This window comes from Sciurus vulgaris (assembly GCF_902686455.1).
Source record: "Sciurus vulgaris genome assembly, chromosome: 9".
In the NCBI taxonomy this organism is placed as follows: Eukaryota; Metazoa; Chordata; class Mammalia; order Rodentia; family Sciuridae; genus Sciurus; species Sciurus vulgaris.
The window spans coordinates 83,548,957-83,568,726 of record NC_136469.1 but is presented as its reverse complement, the minus strand read 5'-3'; the positions used below and the strand labels follow the sequence as shown (position 1 = coordinate 83,568,726).

At 41.9% G+C, this 19,770-nt stretch overlaps 1 protein-coding gene and 1 pseudogene across 2 annotated transcripts in view; one reads left to right on the top strand and one right to left on the bottom strand.

Moving 5' to 3' along the window:
- The window catches only part of SHROOM3 (shroom family member 3), a 304,609-nt gene that overhangs the window by 105,835 nt on the left and 179,004 nt on the right, over positions 1–19,770 (top strand). The gene's annotated exons all lie outside the window — the stretch shown is intronic.
- On the bottom strand, positions 7,087–7,896 carry LOC306670000 (ferritin heavy chain-like; annotated as a pseudogene). The gene has a single exon. The product of its transcript is annotated as a ferritin heavy chain-like (transcript).

Below are 19,770 nucleotides of genomic sequence, written 5' to 3'. Positions count from 1 at the left end.
CCAGACAAAACAATCAAAAAAGCCCACCACCACTAACAAACCCACTAACAAACAAGAAAGGCCAAACTAGTTTCTAACTCATCTAGGGAGGCAGAGGCACTCCCCATTGACCTTGAACTTCCTGTGGGAGTTCAGGAGAAACACAGGGCTGCTGTGGAAACCCCGCCAGCCTGCGTGGCTGCCATCAGCCTCTTGGAAGTAAAAGTGTGTTGCGTTAGCAGCTGTTTCCTCCCTCCTCATAAAAATGTTGCTGAAACTAAGTTCTCCGCCACCCTTGGGCCCACACTCCTCTGAATGAACCAGTCCACATTTCTGAGGGTTAACAGAATAGTTTCTTTTTATAAATGGGTGTGATGACATTATTGGGATGGAATGGAATGGCTGGCTCACACACTTGCCACCTCTGTGTCAGATTTCTGTGACCTTTTATTTCTAGATTGAGTTTCTGAAACTCGCCCAGGATTTGCAAGTCAATGATCTTGAAAGAAGTATCTTGTAATGAGTGAGTGTTGTTTAAGGCCCTCTGAATGGTTACAGAATTAACTTTATTAACTATTAATAAAAAAGGGTTGGGCAAACCAGTTCCTTTTCTAACTCGTGGTCACAGTTTAGAAATGAAAATAATTTCTTGGCTCAGTGGTGGAGCGCTTGTGTCTAGCATGTGCGAGGCACTGGGGTTGATTCTTGGCACAGCATATAAATAAAGTCCATTGACAACTAAAAAATAAAAATTAAGAAAATAATAATTTCTTAGAATGTCACCCCTCCCCACATCCTTCACCCTGCTTTGCCACCTCCATACCCTGATTGGCCTGCCTGACTCAATTCCCTGAAAAATCATCTATTTTTTTTGGGGGGGGGGGCGTGGTATAATTGTAATATAAAGCCAATACTCCGCCTCCCAACCACTTGTCAATCTGCGCTCTGTCCGCCTCTTCCGTTTCAGGAATTTCCGGCTTATGCTGCCACCATTTTCCTGCTTCCCACATTACGTCCTAACATGCTGAATAGCTATTGGTTCATCAGTCAGCTTGCAAGTATTCTCCTCCGCTACTGGTTCCTTCCAGCTCAGGAGATTCCAATATCTGGGAGAAGCGCACATGCCATCTTTCTCTTTTTTCCTTTCTTTTCACCCTGAGCGGACGTGTTAGTCATCCGCATAATAAAGTCTCTTGCATGAGACCTCCGTGTCTGCAGTGCATTCTTCTGGGAGCTACTGGCTAGCCGAGCGAGTGGGCGGCAGTTCAGCGGGATCGCGCAGGGGCGGCTATGGCCGGGAGTCCCAAGCTGCCTTACAATAATAATTTTAAAAATTTGTTCTTTTTAGTTATATATGACAGTAGGATGTATTTTAGCATATTATACATACATGGAGTATAACAACTACCCATTCTTGTGGTTGTACATGATGTGGAGTTACACTGGTCATGTATTCATACATGAACATAGGAGAGTTATGTCCGATTCATTCTACTGTCTTTCCCACTCTCATCCTCCCTCCCATCCCCTGATTCCCAGCTGTCCAATCCAGTGAACCTTCATACTTCCCTACCCCTGCCTATTGTGAGAGTGAGCATCCACGTATCAGAGAGAACATTCAAGCCTTTTGGTTTTTTGGCTTATTTCACTTAGCATAATAGTCTCTGCTTCCATCCCTCTACTAGCAAATTCCATAATTTCATTCTTCTTTATGGTTGAGTAATATTCCATTGTGTATATGTGCCACATTTTCTTTATCCATTCAGCTATTGAAGTGGACACATAGGTTGGTTCCATAGCTTAGCTATTGTGAATTGAGCTGCTATGAACATTGATATGGCTCTGTCACTGTAGTGTGCAGATTTTAAGTTCTTTGGGTATAAACCAAGAAGTGGGATTGCTGAGTCAAATGGTGGCTCCATTCCAAGTTTTCTTAGGAATCTCCATACTGCTTTCCAGAATGGTTCCACCAATTTGCAGTCCCATCAGCAATGTATTAGTGTACCTTTTTCCCCACATCCTTGCCAACACTTATTGTTACTTGTGTTCTTGATAACTGCCATTCTGACTGGAGTGAGATGAAATCTCAGTGTAGTTTTAATGAAGCATATATATTCTTAAAGCAACTTGTTCCAATTAACTCTTGACATCTCTTTTTAAAATTATTTTAAAGAACTTTAAAGAAAAAATTCATTAAAATCTTTAAAAGCAAAATTCCCTGAATATAAAGCAACAAACTTTAGAGTCAAAACTTTTCTAGAACATAAAAATCATCTTATTTTGTTCATATAAACTGACAATCTGCAAGCCAGATTGTGCAACAATAAGGTGCCAGTTCTCCTATGGGAATTGCAGAGGGCATTGGAGCTGGAGATCTGGATTCCAGCCTCAGCTCTCTGGGTTCTGGCCATAATGCCATGGCACAACTTGATCTAAGCTTCCTTTTAAAATGGAGATCAATAATAATATTTTCCATACCGAGTTGCTGTAAGATTAAATAAGATAATGTGTATGAAAATACTTCAATATAATAAAATAATACATCTCTATTCCATGAAGTGCTCCTATTATATAATCTCAGATCATGAAAATTTATTTGACTACATTCTGTTATGATTGTTCTATTTAATGATGCTGCTTGTGCAAATGAGAACATACAGGTTGTAAGGCTTCTGATTGTAACCTTTTTTGCTAAGAGGAAATGTAGTTGTGAAGGGAAGTATCAGCCAAGCTCCATTTCAGATTAGGAATAATGAGAAAAAAACCATGTTGTCTGATGAACTTAAGTTGAAAGAATTGTGATTCTAAAACACGTCGTAGTTCATTGGTAGGAGACTGAACTCCAGAAAAGGAAGCTTAGGCTTCAGGAAGGCACTCCTAGACAAGTATTTGCACCTTCTGATGCATTTTTGTTCCACAGATTCGCCAGATTGAATTAACTGGTCTGGTTTTATAGGTACATGTGACACAGACTGAGCAATGTGAAGACATAATGTTCTCTGGACAGCACAATGCTGCCTTTGGTAAAATTAAGATGTCAAAAGATAAATACCAAGTGGGCCGGCAGTGGGAGTTGAGGACAAATAGGAAAGACGCATCAATCTCTTAAAAGGCAATTGCAAACTGTTCTTCAAACTCCAGGTACTCTGTATGCATGAGTGTGGCCTCTTCCACCTTACCTGGATACAGATGCCAAATGAGAAACAGTCTTGCTGCATGTAAAGTCCAAGAACTGCCTCTCAAGATGTAAAAAGGGCCTCTGCTCTGCCCTGTGGAGACGCAGGAAGTGACGTGCCAATACCACTCAGCAATGGAGCTGTCTTGGCAACCAATATGTTGGGCGACTTAACTCTTGACTTCTGTGTCGACAGTCTTTGTGTCTCGGATGAGGCTTCTCACCTGCACATGGCTCCCTGATGTCTGTGATGACCTCCCCACCCTGCTCTGCCCTACCACCATTAGTTCATGTGAGTTTCTGCTCTTTGAAATTTTAATTCAGGCAAGGGACTGACAAATACCTGAGACATGAGTACAAATCCCAGACTTCAGCACAATTCACATCCCGTTTTAGGACCCAGGGTTAGACTTCCCCAGAGAGGAAATCGGTAGAACTGAGAACTGTGGTAACTTACCCTCTGAACATTTTTTCCAGTTGAGCAAGTGGTTGAGAGGAGGGGAAGGAGGCAGCTGCGGTGGCCTTCGACCCTCAGAAACTTTTCCAAGAGGCCTGGCATCATGGGAATTTGCTCAGTGTGCTTTGAGGAGGTATTTCAATCCTGCTGGGGCCATGCTCAGAGCAGCTTTTGGCTTCTCTGGAGTTCTAGGCTTAAATGTCTCTGTATAGAAGTATAGTATTTTGTTTCCTAACCAGTTGTTCCTTCCCATGGAAAATTCACGTAACACATTATTGGGTTTCCTAAGAGGTATGCAATAAGATTCCCTTACTGTAATAAGAAAAGGGACATTTTTTTTTCTTGTAGCATATAAAGATAACTGCTATTTTTATTCAATGGATTACATATGCTCATTAGCTATGCGCCGAATACTAGCCACATCTAAAGGGATACTCTATTCTTTTCCAATGAAGGAGGTTTGATGATAAAAGACCTGATTTCATTCCTGGGATAACATTTGTCTGGCTTTACTTCAAACAAATGTATTCCAAACTGGAATCACCACTCCACACCCAACCACCAAAGAATGGCACTCAAATGTCTGTCTGAGCCTTTGGAATATGAGGTCTGAGTTCTGAGCTCACATAAAAGTTATGGTGGAATCCTCCCTCCCTCCCCGCCCCATTCTAACTGTGGATACATTGACTAGAATAAATAATTTTGGATGATTTGAATTTAGAATGTGAAGCAAACAATTGGAATTTTTGCATTCTTGAATCAAAATGGCTTAAAGCCACTCCTTATACTTGGTACACATTGGTATAACCTAAGGATTTGAAAACAACCACCACAAAAAGCCTGATGCTTCGGTTCCACCTCCAGAGATGCTAATTTAATTGACATGGGATGTAGCCTGGAAACTGGAATTTTTAAAGCCTCCTTAAATGATTCCGATGTGCAGTAGATTCTGAGAACCACTGGTTAAAGCTATAAGTTAAATGATAAAGAGAAACCAAGAGTAGATAGAAACTAAGTTGTAGAGAAAGATATGAAGAATGAAAGTGGATATAGGGAGGGTAGCCACAGGAGAATCAAAAGAAGGTGTGCCATGAGCTGGGTGCGGGGGCATATGTCTATTATCCCAACCTCTTGGGAGGCTGAGGCCGGAGGATTGTGAGTTCAAAGCCAGCCTCAGCAAAAGCAAGGTGCTAAGCAACTCAGTGAGACCCTGTCTCTAAGTAAAATATAAAAATAGGACGGGAATGTGGCTCAGTGGTCGTGTGCCCCTGAGTTCAATCTCCAGTACCTCCCCAGCCCCCGCAAAAAGAAGGCGTGCCATGAGAGTTGGAGCAGAGCAGAGGTTTGCTGATGGTGGAGAATTAAAGCACAAAAATGTAGCAGATTAGATTTCTGTTGCTGAGAGCTCTGGACTGTCTAGGATCCAGAGAGGCTGCCTGGGAAGGGCCTTTCCAACACTGCTCCTGTTGTTCTTGCCTGTCCAGGAACTGTTTCACTCCTCACTGATCTATGGTGGAGTGAACTGTTCTTTAAAGTTCAACTTTTTTTTTTTTTTAAGTCACAGGGTCTCACTGTGTTGTTGCTGCCCTGGCTGACCCTGAACTCTTGAGCTCAAGGGATCCTCCTGCCTAGCCTCCTGAGTAGCTGAGATTACAGGCACAAGGCACTTTGCTCAGCATTTATTTTTGTTTTGTTTTGTTTTGTTTTGTTTTTTGAGTAAATGATGCTACGGCTGCTCAGTGGGCAGCACTTGTTGTGGTCCTCCCTCACGAACATCTGGCACCAGGGCTGTTCACATGCCATTGTTCTGTGGGTTCTTTTGTCCGGTAGGTTGGGGTGCAGTATGTCCCATCATAATTCAGTTGTCATGCTCACTCTGCAAGCCCCCACGTGGCTTCTGGGTGGTACCCGTGTGAAGCAAACCATGAAAGGAAGATGGCCCAGAGCCCCTGACGTACTCAATCTACATGGACGCACCTATGAAGACCATTTCATAGGCACCAGAGTAGAACAAGCATGTGAGCCCCCATATTCCTTATGGAATATTCAGTGACTTTGTCTGTCCCTGACCTTTCAAAATCACACTTTGTATAGCTTTAGTTCACGTCTTCCACTTCTCTGGGATAATGGGTAGAGGAATGGTTCCCGGAAAGGATTGGTAAATACCACCCACCACACATTTTGATTCTGTTTGTCCTTCTTTCTTTCTTTGTGTGCGTGTGTTCGGGAGGCAGTGCTGGGGATTGAACTTAGGGCCTCGCACATGCTAGGCAAGAATGCTACCAATGAGCTACATCTCAGCCTTTTTTATTATTTTATTTTGAGACACGGAGTTGCCCAGGCTGGCTTTGAACTTGCCGTGCTCCTTCCTCAGCCTCTGGAGTCGCTGGGTTTACAAGGATGCACCACCTAGCACCACACATGTTCCTAATGGAAAATCAGATGTGTGAAGGTCTTAGCAGTTTTGTCCTGTTCCCCTTCCTTCTGAATTACATGTTTTTATTTTTTAATTAATTTAACTGCTCCAAGATCACAAGTGCCATATTGAACTCCTGGATCTTAAAGCATAGGTTGGAGTTACTAAGTGTGCTAAAGCAGGCTCTCATCTTTCAACAGGCAGAGAAACCCCCAGTTCTGTCAGATTCCAGATGGACTGTAGGGTTCTCCTGTAACTATTGCTTATTAAAGTGGCTGCATCAAATATATATTTGTCACCACCTGCCTCTCATGGTTCTGTGGCCTTAGGCATCTTAGCAGGTGGCAACTTTGAAAAGCCTAGTCCATTCTTGGTAAAATTATACTTCTGAGACTCGCCTCTTTGTGCCTTTGATTTGTCCAACTGCTGTGCCTAATCTAGAGGCCTGTGTCGCTCTGTCCACTGGCTGCCAGATTGCTTAGTTTGGTTTGTCAGTGCGTTTTAAAAATGGCATTTTCCACTCCACCCTTGTTCTCTTGTCAGATTCCAGTCTGATGCTGTGTTTGCTTAGTGGGTGGGGTGTGTAAAATTACACTTGGGGGGACGTTTGCTTGGTCAGGGTGTTTACTGCTTACGAAGGAAGTTGCTATGTTGTTCTCATGAAGGCTATGATTCAAAGGAACATTTCTAGAGGAGTCTTTGGAATATTTCCTTAAAGGTGTCTCTTAGGAATCAGCCATCATTATTTACTGATTATAAGTACAATCCATAAATGGACATCTAAAGTAATCTTTCATGGAACTCTCTCAGGGAACATTTTCATAACCTTTTCTCCTTCACCCTTATAACTTAAAGGAGCTAACATTGAAAAGAAAACCATTTCAACTGACTAGTGGTTTCATGTTACCAAAGTGTTTTTGGTAACTATATTCAATTGTCTATTATGTCATTTTGATTTGTGTTCTCTGTCCCCCTACACACACACACACACACACACACACACAAATGGTACACTGTTTCCTCTGCTTGGAATATAATCTTTTTTGGGGGGAGGGGTACCAAATTTCTTTACTTGAAGGAATGGTATAAATTAAAGAACATAAGTGGATGTTTTGGTACAATTTATAGAAAAGGCGAAGGTAACCCCAACGTGTATGCACTGCCTTGGTGACCAGGGAAGTCACTTCCATAGCTATGGGGAAGTCAGCCTAAGGTTTAGCTCTCATTATCACTGTCTCACAGGGTGTGCTTGTCAAAGAGACTCTGCCATGCCACATTCTGGGGCTCCCATCTTGCGCAAGTTGGTTACATGGTCACCCAATTCTTTGATGGATTTCACCTGCTCATTCAGGTAATGAGTCTCAATAAAGTCACACAAGTGGGGGTCATTTTTGTCAGTAGCCAGTTTGTGCAGTTCCAGAAGTTACTGATTCACACTTTTCTCCAAGTGCAAAGCACATTCCATTGCATGGAGCCCACTCTCCCTGTCATCACGGTCTGGTTTCTTAATATCCTGAAGGAAGTTCTGGCGACCTGGTCGGTTCTGCAGCTTCATCAGTTTCTCAGCATGTTCCCTCTCATTTATGAGGTTGGTGAAGAAAGTATTTGGCAAAGTTCCTTAAAGCCACATCATCCCGGTCAAAGCAGTAAGACGTGGACAGGTAGATGTGGGAGGCGTAGAGCTCCCGGTTGACCTGGCGGTTGATGGCGGCCTCCGAGGCCTGGTGGTAGTTCTGGCGCACCTGCAAGTGGGACACGGTCATCATGGTGGGCGGCTGCGCTCCGCTGCAGTGTCGGCGGAGGCCTCGAGGGAGGTCCGAGGGTGCTGTGAGGAGGTGGCAGAGGGCTGCTGGCTCTGAGCCGCCGGCTGGGGTGGGGGGTTGAGCGCTGGGTTGAAGCAGGAAACTGCAGCGACTCTCAGGGAAGAACGTCTCTGGAAAATAATCTTTGATGAAAGGGATTTTAGTCAGTGTGCTAGTCCCAGTGCTTGGGATAGTCTCTGGCACATAATACGTGCTCACCTAATATTCATGAAATGAACATGAAAATGTCCCCAGTAGCCACTGTGTGCATGGTGGTTAGAAGCACTTGCTCGGGCCAGGTCTCCTCATTTTGCCTCTTAGCTTTGCCATTTACTCTTCAGGGCCCTAAGCCAAGTTACACTAATAGCAATGCCTCCCTCGCTGGTGTAGTAAATGCTATTTAAATGTTGGATGTTCTTAATTACATCATTAAACAGGGCTAGTCCTTTTTCTTGCATTCATTTATTGGGACAGGTTGTTTGAGCTTATCCTCACTGTCTATTTTCTGTGGAACATTGTCAATAGTCTTATCACTAAACCAACCATACTTTTTACCTATATCCCCTACCAAAGAAGAAACATAATTGAGGATTATTCCCCCTCTGTGCAATGAGATCCACCTAATTGCCCCACACCATTATTCCCCTGTGACCCTACTTAATAAGGTGACCCATTGCCAGTCTTTGTGCCTGGCCTTTGGTCTGCTTTCTATGGCAGGGTGTGCTCTGCTTTATTCCCTTGACTTCTCCAAACCTCACTACAGTCAGTGACCTCTGCAGTCACCTGTTACCTGAAGTTACTATTTACCCTACACCTTTCCCTCCCCCTCAGAGATAGGTGCTGTGTAGTGGTTAGGAGCACTGGCTTAGAACCTAAAAGAACTTGATTAGCAACACTGCCCTTTCTGTGAGATCTTGCCCAATGGATTTCAACTCCCATTTTTCTCATTAGGGAAGTAAAATTAATCATTCCTACTTGATCTGGAGATTGTGACAATAAAGACAACATGTGTAAAGAAAAAATTGACCCACTTTCTTTTTTAATTTTTTGACCCATTTTCATTCATAATTTCAATAATAGTTATTGAGCAGGAGCTAGTACCCACATTCAGCAAAGAGTTGTCAAATGGAGTCATGTCCCTCTTTTTTCTAAGAGAAGTGGGTTCTTTCCTATGTATAGCCATTTTGCTATACCACCACCCAAAAGATGTGGGTAAGAGCAAGATTCAAGGTGGATTGGGGCTCATGTTTCTCTCCAGTGAGGGTTAAACCTAAACTAGACAGAAATCAGATTTGTCAAGGGGGAAAAAAACAAAAGCAATGGAAAAGAGTGACTGCAGATTTAAAAGGACTCTGTATGGTTGAGGGTGGAAGATGGGTAGGGGGGTCACAGGCAAAGTCTCTCTGCTAATTCCTAGGGCATCATTCTGGAGAACAGCTCCTGTTTTATGAAAGCTGAAGCACTAAGCAATGAAAGGGCTTAGGCTTAGGTCACAGGTCTGGTAAACCACAGAATAAGGAAGAGAAGTCAGATGTTCTACTACCAAGTCAGCCAGGGTGTACACAAATATGGAGCACTTCAGAGGCCAGAGCTATTTTTTTTTTGTTGAATTATGTAGCTTACTTGAGGTCTTCATATAAATATATATTGCAGTGCTGGGACTTGAACCCAGGACCTCACTCATACTAGACAAGTGTCCTACAGTGGAGCTACACCCTCCAGCCCCATCTTTTAAATCCTTGATTATATAATCCTTCATGTTCTGGTTTAGTTTATTCACATAATATGCAATTGCTTCATAATTTAACCTTCCCCTGAGTGTAGATCCTTAAAGCTGTTTATACTCTTTTTTCAAATAATGATAAAAGGAATTTCTTTCTGGCCAAATCTTTGAGCTCTAGTTGAGATGAAAGTGGTCATGTTTTATTCAATGATTCTCTTTCTTGCACTTTAGTATCTTTTCTGTTTTCCTATTTTCTTTCTGAAGCATTTTTCCCCCCTTAAAACATGAACTTTCTTTACAACTTGAGTCAAAAACAGCCATGATACCCGTTTACCATACAAATACCTTGTCCCTTCCCTAAATCAGACTGGGAGGGGGCTGGCTGTTGAATAAATCTGCCTAGGGATTATCATATCCACAAAGCTGCAACCATAGTCGTAGGAGATGCGGATAGGCCCTCCTCTGGTTGGGTGAGGTCATCCCTCTGGATCTTCCTTGTCTCATTGGTCCCCACAAGGCACAAAAGGATGGGATCAATGTTAATTTGAGTAACTTCATGGTTATTCTCAAAAGATTTCTAGCACCAGGCCTCTTCCTAGCTTTGATGTGCAGGTGAAGTTCAAAATTCAAACTTGCAATTTCAGATAGGGCTTGGGGACAGTTCTCATTTTCTCCGAACTTCTACACAAGCATTTGAGAACACAACTCAAATGCACAGAAAACAAAATTTTTTTAAGAAGCAGTAGTTTGCAACTTTTCTTCTTTCCAAGGACATAGCAGCCTGCAGCAGTTTCTAAAAATAGACCGTGCTAGTACAGGTCACTAAGCAGGAATGACCTCCTTGTCACTCTGTTTACACAGTTTTACATCTGACACCCTCATAACAACAGTGCTGAGGCACCAGTACCATCTGTCTGTGGGAATTCTTGGTAAAAATGCAACCTGGGGCTACAGCCCTGGAACGTCTAGCGAAAGCTGGAGGTGTTTGGACTCAGAGCCCTTTCAACCTTTGCCTCATGATTTCTCATCCCCCTTCCATCACTGTCTCAAAATCAGGGGCAGAGGTCAAAAACTCCATGTCATTCCACGAGATACTAATGAACAGAAAAATGAACTCGTGTTGAGGAATTTAAGACTCACAGTGCTTGATTTTGTTTTGTTTAATGTATCTTGCATTTCTCCTCTTTGCAAACGTGAGCTTACATGTCATCAGCTAATTGCAAATTTCATGTTGGAACCTTTAATAAAAGTTTCAAAAAAGTCTTTTTCTTTGCTGTTTTCAAAACAGCCCTGTAAAAGTAAACTGTCTTTTCTCTTTGTGTAATAAGTCGGATATATCCCTGTCCCTGACCCTAAATGCACAGACAACATGGGTGGTATCAGAACTACAATTTCTTAGGATTAGCATTCTAAACTTATGGAAATGGGATAAAAGAGTCGGGGAGCAGTTGCTATTGAATATACATGAGGAGATTGAGCTGGACCATTGGACATTCACATATGTAGAATTTTTTGCAGGTTCTAAAGCAATAGGTTAATTTGGATCAAATTTAAAATATTACTTGTAGGAATCAATTTTGATTCGTGCAAGTCTATGATCTTTAAATAAATAAATAAATCGACTAAGCTCTTAAAAACGTGGGTTCTGGGTGCCTTAGTCTTTTACATCCTCTCATTTAATTTCACAACAACCTTGAAAACAGGTAGGTACCATTATTTTTCTATTTTACAGATAAGGAAACTGACTTGTGAGAGAGCAGTCAGCGAGAGGGCACCTCTATTAGTGTGGAATTGAACTCTAGAGTATGACACAGAAGCCCAAGTTCCTACGCCAGTCTGTGTTCAGAGGAGCTGGTCTTCTGCGATTGCTCAAACCCCAGAACCCACGCTGGTTCCTCAGCCTCTGGTTGACTACAGGTTGGACTCTGCCAGTGCGTTCCTTTGTTTTGCTTTAAAGACAGCATGCTGGTGCCTTTTGTTTCCCTTGTAGTGTTGATTCATATTTCCTTAAATAAATTAACCACGCCATCTTGTCTCACTTGTTTGACGGGAGCACATCCATAGGCCAATAAAAGTAGAATTGGGGGAAGTAGCCTAGCAGAAGGGAGTAGTGACAGAGGGATTTATGGTTTATCAAGATATGGGCACAAATTCATCATGTTCTACCTGCTGTCTAGAAGACAATAAAACAAAATCCCCCAGCTAATCATAGCTTGTTCTATAATTTTAAAAGTGATTGAAATACCTGATTAATATTGAAATGTCGGATATGCATTGTTTTGTAAGAGAATATTTTCTAGTTCCAATGAAATTTTATCATTTCTGTCCCAAATGGTAGATGCTTATTAAGAATGCTCCTAAGTATAGAATTTGCCAGTACTAATTTAAGACCCTAGAAGTCTCCTTGTCCCTTGTAGGATGGGATCTTCTCAGGATTAATCATATTTCAGAAGGAGCTGAAATTAATTTTTGTGCTGTTACTACCAGTATTCTAATGAAGTCCCTTTATTCCCCCGTCTGCTCTCTGTTTCCTATCCCCAAATCTCTCCTTCCTCAGAATTATTCCTCCACAGTTGTCTCTTTCCTAATTCCTCATCCAGAGTTGCCTATTCATTCCTTACTCCCTTGGAACTTTGCTAGATGACTTGCTAATCTCCAAAAATGTGGCTAAGAATGGTAAAAATCCTCCAGTAACATAAAACAGGAATAATAAAGTAACATAAAACAGGAATAATAAAGCTATTGCTCATATATTTTTGTTTGTCTGTGTGGTGCTGGGGATTGAACCCAATACCTTTGACATTCCAGGCAAGCACTTCACCACTGAGCTACATCCTACTGTTCATATTTTTACGATATATGACTATGTGTTTGTTTGATTTTGCAGATTATCAGTACTTCTCCATAAAGGAGTGGGTTCCCCTTGATGTAATCTTAGTGACAAATGGCTTGGTATTATTTGAATGTTGGTAGGTGGGTCTGTCATTAGATGAAGCCTTCAAGTCGTGGGCCAGAAGGTAACTTGGAAGGCCGACATTGACCATGCCAGTCTGTATGTTCCGTGTTGTCCTGAGAGCTTGGTGTGTGACTCTTTGTTCCCCAAGGACAGGGCACTTCAGGGGCAGTGATTGTAGGCCATGGAGGTGAGGCATAGAGGATATATCAGATATCCTGACAGTACAGTAAAAGGCTCATTCATAATTTTGGAAATCATTTTGCAAGGATACTGTGAAAACTCAATGTGACTATATTTTGAACATATTAAAAAGAAAGTGATTGGCACATGTCAGGTTCAGTTCTATCAGTACAGTATTTGTCTCTTTGTGGATTGTCAGTAGGGGAGGGTTTATACTGAACTACTTTTTCTCTGCCAGACAACTGTTTCTGAAATATTGATACAAGCCCGAAACCCAATAAAACTGGGGTTTAGATCTGTCCTTTGCTCCAATTAGCACCATAAATATATATTGAAACTATATACTGATTTGAGATTTGTGGTTGAAGTGGGTCCTTGAATAACCTCATCATCCCATGTGCACATGCAAATAAATAGGTTACAAGTAAGGTGGCCCATTTTAGCAAATAAAAATACAGATGCCCAGTTAAATTTTGGTTTCAGGTAAACAATGAATAATATTTTCCAAAAAAAAAAAAAATTTCCAAAGTATAATTTTAGCTAGCAACCTACTTACATGACAAGTTAGATGTGCAGAAAAAAAAGTAGGTTCTTTCTTTTGTCTAAACTTAAATCTTCCTTACAAAACCATTCCTGCTGGTTAGCAAAGAAAGAAATGAAATAACTTCTAGTCTTTCTAGTAAAAGCTACCTTGGTCCAATCATTTGACTAGTCCTTTGAGGTAATGCTTAGTTTCTAAAATAAAATGCACCCTTTCGCAAACATCATCTTTTATCTCCACTGTAGAGCCACCTTGCAGGGCTTAGGGGTTTGGAACAGTGGTGACTACAGGTCTTTGGCAGTGTCTCCTGGTCGCCAAGTTCTTTCTGTAGGTTTCCCAGTTGCTGCTGGCCTCAACACTGTGTTCTGCAGCTGGTAAATATGTGGTTGGTTTAGTTTTGGCCTGGTCAATGCCCTTGGGATCACTGTGCACCTCCCACCTGCAGACAGCCTCTGCTGAGCTCTTCAGATACCTTAGCATCTGCTATTTCCCATTCCAGCAGCCCCCAGGCCCAGGGTCCCACCCTAGGCTCATCTCACCCTCCCCACCATAGCTACCTTGTTGCAAAACTATTGGCTAACATCTGGAGTCTGAGACTCTTCTCTCTGACTAGACCACTGGAGACCTCTGGATATATAGCTGGACCAGGTCCTCTCCACAGTGATGTTCTCCTAGGATTTAAATAGAGCAATAGAACCAAGACTCTTTGAGCCCTTGATTTTCCTTGTATCTACAGAAGAACTTGATTCCCACAGCTTGACTTGTCACCATCCTCTCCCTCATGGGAGAGGATAAACACCCTGGGATGGTGAGAGTGGGCCCTTCTCGCATTCTTTTACTCTGCTCTGGGCCTCTCTTCCTCTAACTGCAAGCCTCCTGTCTCAGGTGGGAGGGAATCATCTGTGCAGTGTGGGTAAAATTTGGTGATTGGAATCCTCTAGGTTATAGGGGTTCTCAAAAGTGTGTTCACAGATCAGGAACTTCTATTAATTGCAAATTCTCAGGCCTTACTCTAAGCCTCCTAAATCAGAAACTCTGGGATTTGGGCCTGGCAATTTGGCTTACCAAGCCTTCCCTGTGTGTGATTCTGATGTACGCTAAGAGCCACAGCATTAGAGATTTCAAATAATTCTCTTTCCCTCTCCACCACCTCCTCTCTTATAGTTAAACAGATCAGATACTCTTTCTTAATCTAATTGATTGATTACCCTAAACTCAAAACATTTTGTTGTTTAACAAAAAGGATTTACCATCCTGAAAAAGGAAATTCTGCCACATGCTACAACAAGGACAAATCTTGAGGACATTATGCCGAGTAAAATAAGCTGACTAAAAGACAAATGATTCCACTTATATGAGGCACCTAGTCAAATTCATAGAGAAGAAAGTGTAATGATGATCGCCAGGGGCAGAGTGGGGGGTTGGGGAGCTACTGTCCCATCGGAGCAGAGTTTCAGTTGTGCAAGGCGAAGAGCATTCTGGAGACAGCTGGTGATGATGGCGACACACAGTGTGAGAGTCCTTAATGCCATCGAACTGTATGTTTTTAATTTAAAAAATGAAAGAAATTTGATGATTAAAGTAAAAATTAAAATTATGAGTTAAAAACGGCTTAAGTTCTTAACAATAGGGATTGATTTGAGAACAACCACCTGGCTAACTCAGCTGCTTAAACATGAGCCACAATCCTAAAGGTGAGGGTTCAGATCTGAATGTTGAAGCAGATGCTCCTGGTATTTGAGTTTCACCAGATCTCAGTTGAGTTTCTGAGCTGTCTAAAGTATAAGAAGCTAGTCAAATAGAGCTGAGTCAAGAATTGAATTAGGGTAGTTGACTCAATGTGGCTATTGAGTTAAAAAGTAATACTGACTTGGAATTTTCACATACCTTCAGCTAAGAAGTCCTTGCCATAAATTAACTCCTAATGGCCTCCATCCTTCTATATTTTTACGTAGGAAGTATTGGCAAGTCGTGGCTTCTCCCCATGTGCCAAAAGGAAGAGCCACTGAGTAGAGCCTGGCAATTTACCCTGTGCTTGGTTTGGGTAGGAAGTCCTCTGGGTCTCTTACTGCTCTACTCTTCTAACCATTTGTCATCAGTTGATGGTCCTGTCCTCCCAGAGGCAACAACCACCTAAGAGGGTGGTCTTAGTAGATGGTGGAGCCTTAGAGCACCTTCTCTGCTTCCTGTATTACCTGTCTAATAAAAGGATATTCCTGAATATAAACAATTCACATTTTCTCAATCTTGATGAAGGATAAATTAAAGCATCTTTAGGAAACTTCCCCGATCTAAGGAAAAACAGTGAACTTCATACACAGAACGCAGATTCAAGATGAATTCCTACAACTCATTCACAATCCACTTGCCACCCGTTGGCCCCCTTTTTATGAAATTCTGTGGCCACTGCTGTTTTAATCCAATTTTCCTGTTGCACACATTTCCAGAGAACAATCTTCAAACATCCAATTCTACCTCCTGTCTCAGAACTATATTGATGCAAGACAATGTTCTCATGGGTCTTGGGAAATTAGCTTCGGTGAATAAAGGTAGATAAGACCTATACTAATAAAAGATAATTATGTCTTTCTCTTTTTTCACTAAATTGTGCTTTTTTTTTAAGTACCTAAGGCTGGGTTTGGTGGCACAGGCCTGTAGTCCTACCTACTCAGGAGGCTGAGGCAACTTAGTGTGAACTTCAGCAACTTAAGCCTTGTCTCAAAATTTTAGAAGGCTATGGGTATAGCACAGTGGTAGAGCATCCCTGGGTTCAATTGCCAGTACATAAAGGGGGCAGGGATGTACCTGCATAATAAACACCAGTTTTTGATACCGCCAACACCAGTCCTTATAATTTGAGTCATAAAATTACACATTTTAAGTGGAATAAGGTTTATGGTGCTTCTGGTTAAGAAATGATGCTTATCATGTTATTCTGGAAGAGTTAAGAAAATATACCATCTATTAATCTTATGGGGAGGCCAAATAGTGTAATGGAAAAGTACTTGGGTTTTGGAGTAACCCTACCTTTGAATCTAGACTTTCTACTTATTAGCTGTGCAATTCCAGCTGCATAACCTATCACAGACTCAGCTCCCTTTAGTGTACAGTTGGAATAAAGTTGCATCTCAGAAGGTTTTTTTGTGATGCTTAAATAAGATACAGAGATAAAATTGTCCCTCTGTATCCACTGGGGATTGGTTTCAGGACCTGCCCCTCTTCCCCAACTATGGATATCAAAATCTGCAAAATTTCAAGTCCCTTATATAAAGTGGTATAGCATTTGCATGTGACCTATGCATATCCTTCATATACTTTAAATTTTTTCTTTGTTTCTTTCTTTTGGTGCTAGAGATTGAACCCGGGACCTTGTGTGTTCTAGGCACGCACTCTGCCACTAAGCTGCATCCCAGCCCCCTAGATTGCTTTAAATACCTAGTACAATGCAAACACTATGTAAATAATAATACTATATTGTTTAGAGAATAGTGAAAGGAGGAAAATCTGTACATGTTCAATACAGACACAAATTCTTTTTCTGAATATTTTGGATCAAAGGTGGGTTGAATCCATGGATGCAGAACTCACAGATACAGAGGACACACTGTGCTTTATGAAGAGTGATATGTAAATACATGCATGGTCACTGCACAGGAAGTAGAAGTTACCAGGAGAACAGGTGTGTGCAGGCAACGAGCATCAGAAGCTGATGAAGCCCTGGGCTGAGTCATCACTCTTTCCAGGGATGCCTGCATTTTGTTAAATGCAGTTTTATTTCTTTCAACCTGAAGCAATTTAGTCAGTTTCTCATGATGAAGATTTGAATAAGGCAGCAACAGGCAACAAGCTGATGATGGAGGTTCAAATTGGGGCTGGAGAGTCTGGGAATAATTCTTGGTGTTACTAGAAATGTTCTCATTGTTTCCACTTTTTATGTAGATTAGTACACTTCACATCATGCTCTATGTATTTACACTTTGGGGTGGGGGTTTTGGAATCAAACACAGGACCCTGTGCATGCTAGGCAAGTGTTCTACCACTGACCTGTATCCCGAACCCTTAAAAATGATTCAAACCAGCACAGTGGCACACACCTGTAATCCCAGCCTCTTGGGAGGCTGAGACAAGAGGACCGTGAGTTCAAAGCCAACTTCAGCAAAAGCAAGGTGCTAAGCAACTCAGTGAGACCCTGCCTCTAAATAAAATACAGAATAGGGCTGGGGATGTGGCTCAGTGGTCGAGTTCAATGTGCAGTTCCACCCCCCAAAAATGATTTGAATGCTGTGCACATAAGGATCCCAAGTCTACACATACAGATCCACTATTAAAGTTAGTCATTTTTAATTTTAAAAAGCCAACTCAGGAATGTTCTTTGACTGTTTGAATTTGAAAATATCATCTTACACAAGTATGTGGTCTGCAGATATTTGTTTAATTCCACATTAAAAATTGGAAAATTTTATATACTGTGGATTTCTAGCTTCTGGAAAAACCAGACCATCTGGCAGAGTGACTTGGAACTGCAGGCATCCACATCAGGAGAGGCATCCCCTCTCTGGTTAGCAGTGGGGCCCCACTGCTTCCTATGGTCTTACACCTGCCACTTGGCTAAGTTACCTGCCTGGCCCAGTAGGTACTTGAGGTTGCCAGGCTGGTCAGCCAGATGCCAGTTATCTTTTCCATCTCCATCTGACTGTGCTGCCTTTCCCATTAGTGGGCTGACTGACAATTTCAAATACTGAAGTGGGGAGGGAACCACTGTATCTTGCTCCTTTGATCTTTCCAGTACCCTCCATAGCAAGTGCTCAGGAAATGTTTGCTGAGTGAATGAACATCCCCATTTCCTGTGCTGCCTGCCTGCCCATGTGTGTCTTCTGTTACATTTCTTTTCAAAACTCATGGGTTTGCTAGCTCCACTGTGATTTTCATTGCCTTTTGCTCCTATAGCACAAGATGCAGGGCTAGGAAAGAGAAAGGAAAAAAAAAATGTTCTCCTCCTTGTCGGTTTAAATTATGATTTGAAGCAGGTTTTATTATACCAAATTATCATCAGGCTAATTGCTTGACAGCCTCTCCTATTACTGCTGGCTGGCGCCATTTGACTGATCTACTCTGCTGATATCTGGCTTGGAGAGGTGGGGCACATACTCACCAGGGAGAATTCTGCTCCCCAGAAAAATGCCCAAAACCCCTAAACCCCAACAAATCCAACATGTGCAAAAGTGTTAAAGAGCATATAATCTGAAACCAGGCTCCTAGGCTCTAAGTACTGTTAGTACTATTTGTTAGTTCTTTGACTTTGGGACAAGTTTTTCATCTCTGTGTCTGAGATTCTTCAACTGTGACATGGGCATTATAATAGCATTCCCATTGGAAAAAATCTTAAAAAATAATAATGCATTTCCTAGTAGGGTTGTGGAGAGGACTAAAACAAAATTTATATAGCACTTGGTATCTCCTGCGTGATAGGTTGTAAGCACCCTAAGTAAAGAAGTGCATGTGTAGGTAAGTGTACGAATGTAACTGACATGTGCTGCTGCTCTGACACCTTATTCATTCTTTGGATTAACTGCGTAATGGTCCTAGAGATGGAAATGAGCCATTAACAGTGCTGTAATTTTGTTCCACAATGCCATTTCTCCGGAGTTTTTCCATCCCCGAGGCTAATTGTGAATCTAAATGTAATTTCTTTACCCTTATCCTTAGCACCAAATGGTAACCTGGGTCCCCTGGCTGGGATGCTGGGACTTTGAAGGAATGGCTGAGTGCAGTGCCTTTGTTGACCACTAATGTTCTTGTGAGGAAGCACCTTGGTTTTCCCAAAGAATTAGAGACTGTGAAGAGAGAGAGAAAAGAACAGGGATGGTATGATTAATTTAGGCCAGCAGAAGAGAGGCAGAATTAGATTGAAAAGTGTATTGACTGTCATTAGGAAAGTGAAAAAATATCATGACTTTTGAGTTCTGTGTCATGCGTGGCTTATGTCTTACAATTATTATGCAGGAGAGGTATTGGATAATGACACTTTGGACTCAACTGACGTCTTTTATGATGTTTAGAGGCCTTAGGCGTTATCTCATCAACCTCGTAAATGTCAGGTGCCCTCAGACTGGGATGAAAGGCTTTTGCCTGAATGCACAGGGAGCATTGGCTCAGCCACTGTGTCCCTTAGAATGTCCTTGAAAATCTGACTCCTGCAGACACTTGGAGTTTTCCAACAAATAGCTTCCCATGACATTAAATGAAAATGAACTGGAAGCAACAAATAGCTTCCTGGTGTCTCTCTCCACTCACTGCTATTTCCCTTGTGCTGGGAGCCTGTCTGTGGGGGTCTGTGCAGTTGGCTACACCAGTCCTGAACCCTGTGAAAGGTTATTGACTGGAATCTTTTCCCACCTCACACATCATCACCACATCAGTCACTGTCACGATCCTCACCATTGTTATTTATTCTACAAGGCTTCTTCAAAAGCTTCTAAAGATGAAGTGGGATTTCTAAAAGTGAGGTGTGCAGGATAACAGTTCTACCTGAATCTTTTGC